The sequence below is a fragment of the Rhincodon typus genome, chromosome 4, assembly GCF_021869965.1.
Source record: "Rhincodon typus isolate 14 chromosome 4, sRhiTyp1.1, whole genome shotgun sequence".
Taxonomy (NCBI): domain Eukaryota; kingdom Metazoa; phylum Chordata; class Chondrichthyes; order Orectolobiformes; family Rhincodontidae; genus Rhincodon; species Rhincodon typus.
The window spans coordinates 114,622,697-114,630,262 of NC_063335.1; positions in this window are offsets into that span (position 1 = coordinate 114,622,697).

Genomic DNA, 7,566 nt, shown 5'->3' on the forward strand with positions numbered 1-7,566 from the left:
CCCAGCAATTATTGCCCGTCCCTAGTTGCCTCTTGAGAAGGTGGGGGTGAGTTGCCTTCTTGAACCGCTGCAGTCCATGTGCTGTAGGTAGACCCACAATGCTACTAGGGAGGGAATTCCAGGATTTTGACCCAGCGACAGTGAAGAATGGCGATATATTTCCAAGTCAGGATGGTGAGTGGCTCGGAGGGGAACTTGCAGGGGGTGGTGTTCCCATTTATCTGTTGTCCTTGTCCTTCTAGATGGAAGTGACCATGGGTTTGGAAGGTGCTGTCTGAGGAGCCTTGATAAATTTCTGCAGTGCATCCTGTAGATAGTGCACACTGCTGCTACTGAGCATCAGTGGTGGAGGGAGTGTAGATGGTAGAAGCTCTTTCCTTCACTTCATGTAAGGGAATATTTGCTGTGACTATCAACAAGTTCATTATCATGGGATCATGTGACCACAAGGACAGGGAAAAACTAGGATCACCCATAAAGTCATAGAGTCATAGAGAGGTACAGCACAGAAACAGATCCTTCAGTCCCACTTGTCCATGCTGACCAGATATCCTAAGTGAATCTAGTCCCATTTGCCAGCATTTGGCCCATATCCCTCTAAACCCTTCCTATTCATATACCCATCCAGATGCCTTTTAAATGTTGTAATTGTACCAGCCTCCACCACTTCCTCTGACAGCTCATTCCATACACGCACCACCCTCTGCATGAAAATGTTGCCTCTTAGGTCCCTTTTAAATCTTTCCCTTCTCACTTTAAACCTATGCTGTCTAGTTTTGGACACCCCCACCCCAGGGAAAAGACCTTGTCTATTTACCCTATTCATGCCCCTCACGATTTTAAAATTCTCTACAAGGTCACCTCTGTAAGAATGCTCCAGGGAAAATAGCCCCAGCCTATTCAGCCTTTCCCTATTGCTCAAACTCTCCATCGCTGGCAACATTCTTGTAAATCTTTCCTGAACCCTTTCAAGTTTAACAACATCTTTCCTACTGCATGGAGACCAGAGTTGAACCTAGACCTTTTCACCCAGCAGTTTCCATAGTAATGAAAACTGTTGTGAGGGAAGGACTAAAGACATATTGTTCAGGATCGATGTCAAACCCCATGCTGTCGGTGTCCTGGGAGCGTTTGATGGGGACGATGTTGAGAAAGTTTTACTTTCGGTTAAAAGAGTAGAAGGAACTTTACTTTGTATCGAATAGAGGGAGATTCACTTTTGGTTTGGAAGAGTAAATGAAGTTTTACTTTCAGCTTAATAGAGCGGGGGAGCCGACTGTGATAGCTATTTGCTGAGGACTCCAAAGCTGTCTCTGCACAGTGTATAAGACCTGAGCCCTGTTGGACCAGAATCAAGCCTCTCAGTGACAGACTGTTGCTGTGGTCACCATGAGTAAATATCGCTCATACATGGGGCAACATCAAGAGGAGATGTCTCAAGTCTTTTGCAGAGATTGGAACCCTGGGCTCTGGCTGTGTTTAAGCAGCATTGCAGTGAAACAGTCCCTCATGTCAACTGTTAGAGTCTGAGGCTCGATGTGATTGTAGCTTTGCCTCATGCTTTATTGGAACTGATTCTTGAAACATCTGTGAACTTTGGGAGTAACAGTAAGCGAGCTGAGGCCGCTTTAGTTCAGCTTCCTGCTGGGGTCGTGTTGCACTGACACCAGTGGGTGTTCTTTCCAAGTGACTCCATTCTAGTTTATAGCTCTCACACCATCCCAGCAGTGCTCACTGCTCTCATGGGCTGCAGCAGGTTCAGGAAGGCAACTTAACACCATCTTGGGCAAGGCAGCTAGAGACAGGTGACCCAGCAACCCTCACACCCTTGTGTTTCCATAAAAACATCTCCCCCCTCTCCCAACCCAGGTCCCCAAACCCAGACTGTGATTTCCAGCCGAGTCTGTAGAAACGATTTTTGACGTCCTCATGGCATGTAGCAATCATCAATAAATCCCACAACACAAACACTCTCCCCGTTTCTCAGAGTAAGGCTGCCTTGAAGAGATGTCTGCGACTGGAAGCTGGACTCAGACTAGATGGTTCTGTTGACTAGCATGGACCTTCTGGGCCGAATGGTCTCCCGGTACATCGGAATTATTCTGTGATTCTAACAAATGTAGGGGATAAAAAACACCCAAAAAGCAAACAACTGGAGATCCGAAATAAGAACAGAGAGTGCTGGGAATCTCAGCAGGTCTGTGGGGAGAGAGAGATAGAAGCAGATGTAACATTTCGAGGGCAGTGACCACTCATTGGATGAAGAGTTGCTCGCTCTGTGTCTGTTTCAAAATTAAAGGACCCCTCACCATCTAAAAGTCCCTGGCCCTTTGTGACTCTCAGGCAGTGCCACTTCCCCCCACAATGACTGTGATACCTTGGTCGCTGTTCTGAATCTCCGAACTCTGTACAGCCAGGCTATTCGGCAATGAGGGCATCACGAGTGAACCTTCTCCTGGCCCACGACACTTTGTTCAACGCGAGATCGGGGCGGACGGCCAAGTTATCTTCACATTTGCTCTGGGAACATGCAGTCTGCAGGCGGGAACAAAAACTGAGGAAGGGTCACTGGACCCGAAACGTTAACGCTGATATTTTCCTTCACAGATGCTGCCGGACCTGCTGAGTTTTTCCAGCAACTTCTGTTTTTGTTCCTGATTTACAGCATCCGCAGTTCTTTCGGTTTTTTTCAGGCGGGAGACAGTGATGGGGAGTCTGTGTGACATCCCCATGGAGATTATTGATGGGTATCCCAGGATTCTGGCCCAGCAGCTGTGGGAGACTGTGACCACCCGATGGAGGAAACAGTAGGTGTCCAGCTGGGTGTGTTCTTATCCCAGGTTCATTCAAAACTGGTTCCTAGGAATAGTTGCTACCTTACAGAAGGAAGCTTGGATCTGTATCAGTTGGAATGGGAGATGATCTTATTGAAACCTACAAAATCCTGAAGGGGACTGGAGGGAGTGGGTTGTGGGAGTACAGTTCCTCCTGTGGGACAGTTAGAACGTTTTGAAACTGTGGGGTCGCTCATTTAAGAAGGGGATGAACATCGTTTCTGAGGGCCATGACTGTGTTGCCCGGAGACTGGTGAAGGCAGTCATTGAAGATGCTTAAGGCCGAGTTGGAGAGACTATTCATTGACAAAGGTGTCGGTGTAATCGGGGTGGGGGCTTGGTCATGAGTTTAACCAATGGCAGAGAAAAGCCCATTGCACGTTCTTGCTGAACAGCACAATCTTTGAGAGTAGATGTGGTGCTGTTATACTAGATGCAACCACGGATGTTCCCCGATATCCCAGAGCTCAGACTGACGTGAGCACAATGAGAGAGTGCCTGAAACATCTGCCCTTTGGGAAACTCCTCCTGCTTCCTTCCTCTAGCCCCAGCCGAGCTTGTCCGTCTCGTTTATTCTGGTGTATCGATTGTTGTCAAAGCAGTTTTTAAACTGCTGTGTGCTAACTTCCCTGTTAGTCTCAATGTTTTGTCTCCAAGTCTTGTTTGTACTGTACAAAGCTGTGTTGCTTTCTAGCCAAGTGCATTCTGCAGATTCTACCCAAATAGACTTGCTCATCTGCAGTGTTTGACAATGTAACTGTGAACTTGCTTGATAAAACTTTGTATTGTACTTCGGTTGGGAGTGGACAATTTTGGGGTGGGGGGTGAACTTTTTTTGTTGAAGTGGAGACTAGATTCTGCAAATGAGCTGCTAACTTAAATTAAAAAAAAAGCTATGGTACTTAAGTGTCTGTGGAAACTTTTCACCTACTCCCGGTGTGTGACAAAATAACACGTCTGCTCTTGGCAGTTTGAAACTAAATTAATCCTTCGTGGCAGAATCACGAACCTTGGAGCAGTGAAGATTAAGAGGTAACCTTATTGAGGTGTTCAAAATTATGAACAATTTTGAAGGAAATAAAAGGATATTCTATTTCCAATAGTTGGTATGTCAGTGACTAGGGTAGAGTGGTAGAGGTGCATTCCATAGGAGGTTTCTAAAGAGAGCTGGATATATATTTGAAACAGATGGAGTTAGAAGGCTGTGGGGATAGGGCTGGAAAGCAGGACTAAGCAAGGTAGCTCTTTCAGGACCCTCGGGGAGGAAATGGCCTAGTGGTATTATCGCTGGACTGTTAATCCAGAGACCCAGATAATATTCTGGGGACCACAGCAGATGATGGAATTTGAATTCAATAAATATCTGGAATTAAGAATCTAATGATGACCATGAATCCATTGTCGATTGTTGGAAAAAACCCATCTGATTCACTAATGTCCTTTAGGGAAGGAAACTGCCATCCTTACCTGGTCTGGCCTACATGTGACACCAGACCCACAGCAATGTGGTTGACTGTTAACTGCTCTCTGGAAAATTAGGTATGTGAAATAAATGCTGCCTAGCCAGCGACACCCTCATCCCATGAATGAATAAAAAAAGGCCTCTTTCCGTACTGTAAGATTCTACGATTCCAGGTAGAATTCAGTGCAACGTTCTCTCTAAGCTGCACAGAACTTTTATGCATTTTGATCAGTGTGTCACATATTGACTTCCAGATTTGAACCCCTTATCTAAGGAAAGATACCCTGGCTTTGGAAACAGCCTAGAGAAGGTGCACTTGGCTGACACCAGAGATGTTGATTAGATTGGGCTTGTGCTCTTTGGATTACAGAAGGATGACAGGTGACCTTATTGAAACATACAAGATTGTTAGGGGACTTGACAGCATAGGTTTGGAACAGTTGTTTCCCCTTGTGGGAGAGTCTAGACCAGAGGTAATAATCCTAGAACAAGGGTCATACATTTAAGACAGATTTCTTCTCAGAGGATAGTGAATCTGTGGAATTCTTTGCTGCTGAGGGCTGTCAAGGCTGGGTCATTAAGTATAATCAATGCTGAGATGAACACAGATCACCATGGAACATCATCCAGCTTTCCACGCCATGCATTAACTCCACACACTGCACTTTCTACACTCTAAACATCACCCTAGCTAACTTGACCTTAATTCCACATGCCAAAGAAAGGTGGTGATGGCTTAGCAGTACTATTGTTAGACTATTAATCAAAAGAGCCAGGAAATGTTCTGGGAACTGGGGTTCAAATTCCTGCTAAGGTAGATGGTGGAATTCAGTTTTAAAACAAAAATCTGGAATTAGGAGTATGATGATGCTGATTGTCATAAAACCCCATCTTGTTCACTATGGAAGTCTGGCCTACATGTAACTCCAGACCCCCAGCAATGTTTGACACTTAAAGGGTCTGAGCGTAATTAGAGATGGGCACTAATTGTTGGCCTAGCCAGTGATGCCTGCACCCGATGAATGAATTTATTTTTTTTAAATGCCTTTGCCCCAAATGGTACTTTAACAATCAGCTTTGAAATTACAGATAAACCATATCTATTGCATTTCTATTTTTACCCTCTTGACAAATTCAATCATTGGTTAAGCATGAGCTTCCATTTTAAATATCCCTGCTGACTGGCCCTGATTAATTCAAGTCTGTCCCAGTGTTTACTAACTATTCCAAATAACCCGTCTATCATTTCCATGCCCATTCCTGCATTTTTCCTGTGTAGGTCTGCAGTTCACTGAAATCATCTTACCACAGACATTTTGAAAATTATAGCTGGGAATGTCTGCTACTTGTTATATTCTTATTAGACCCTCAGACATAAACTACTAGTTCTTTGTATCTTGCCTCGAGATGGAGTTGATTTAACTTCCAATTCTCTTCAGTTAACCAGCAACAGCTCAGTGGGTGGCACTCATGCCTCTCAGTCTGAAGTTTACGAGTTCAAATGCCATTTCAAAGATTTGAGCACAAGAACCTAGTCTGCTGCTCCAGTGTAGTTTTTGAGGGAGTGCTGCACTGTTGAACATTTCAACCTTTGGTTGTGTGAATGTGGCCTATCTACTCTCTGAAGTAAATAGAAGAGATCCCATGAAATGATCTCAAAGTTGAACAGTGAAGTTATCCCTGCCATCCTGGTAAATAATTAGCCCTCACTATCATAGTGCGGTCTTGCTCTGAGTAAATTAGTTGTCTCAGTTTCTTCACTACAATAGGGACTATGATTAGCTCAATTAACTGGATGGCTGGTCTGCACTACAGAGTCACATTAATAGCATGGGTTCAATTTCTGCACCGGCTGAGGTTATCATGAAGGAATCTCTTTCTCAACCTCTTCCCCTTGTGTAAGGCATAGCAACCCTCGGGTTAAACCATCACCAGTGTCTTTCTCTAAATAACAAGTGGAAGCTTAACCTTATGCTTCAAAAGTGTTTCAGGTGCTTTGCAACACTCCAAAGCTGTGAAAGGCATTTATATAAATGCAACTCCTTTCTCCATTATTCTGTAATGCAACAGTATAAAGTACAGTTCTAGCATGCTCCGGTTCCATTATTCGCCACTACTTGCCTAAAACATTAGTAGCACAATCAAACGTTGATGATGATTCCACCAGGGCCACTTAACTCCAGGCTGTAAGCACTGGAATGATGCAGAGTTGAGATGGTCTTGTAGACAGTGCCTCAAGTAACCTCTCCCAACCCAATTCCCCAGCCCAACTGCATTTGGGTAGAGGGAAGTTTCTGGTACCATGCCTAGGTGTGACTAGTCAGCCATCCACCTCAGAGAAAGGAAACTGATTTTAACCCTCTGGCTATGTGTAAAAGAGTACAGTCTCCATATACTATTTGGAGGACTACACAATCCAAAGAGGTGGACGGAGCAATGAACAAGTAGGTAAGACTCCCCACTTTGTCCCTTCTCAAATTGCTGAACTATGGAAAAATGCAGACCTGGGTCCTTCTAGCTGCTTTGCGGTGAAACACTTTGCACTATTGCTGTATTAGCCACCTCAACCAGAATAGGAGCAGTTCTGCACAAACTTCACTCACCTTAATACACTCAGTGTGCACATTGCTTAGCAAGTCAACTGACAGATCAGATCTACCAGGTTGCATGATGAAGTGGTGCCAAGTACTTCTGGAAGCCTTCAGTCATAATCCTGCACACAGCGAAATGGTACGGGGTTTGTCTCCTCCTATGGGGACAGAGCAGTCCTTTTCAGGTCTGCATTGAAATTATACATTACTTTCATAAGCAGAGAAAGAATAGGGCCCATTAGGGACCAAACAGGAATTCTGCACATAGACCTGGAGGTTATTGGTAGGGTGTAAAATGAGTATTTCACATCTGTCTTCACTCAGTCAGAGGATGTAGGTGCAAAATTCAGGAAGAGGGACAGTCAAACTCTTCAACAGTTTGACATCAGTAGTGAGAAGGTATCTGAGGTTTCCACAGGCTTAAAAGTGAACAAATTCCCAGAGTCTGCATGAGTTGTATCCCAGGCTGCTGTGGAAAATGAGGGAGGAAATTACAGGGGCTCAGACCCAAATGTTTAATTCCTCTCTGGCCACAGAGAAGGTACCAAAAGACCAGAGCTAATGAGGTTCCACTTTTCAAGAACGAGATAAACCAGGGAACTATAGATCAGCATGTCTCACATCAGCAGTAGGGACACTATTAGACAAAATTCTGAAAGGGAGAATTAATCTCCACCTG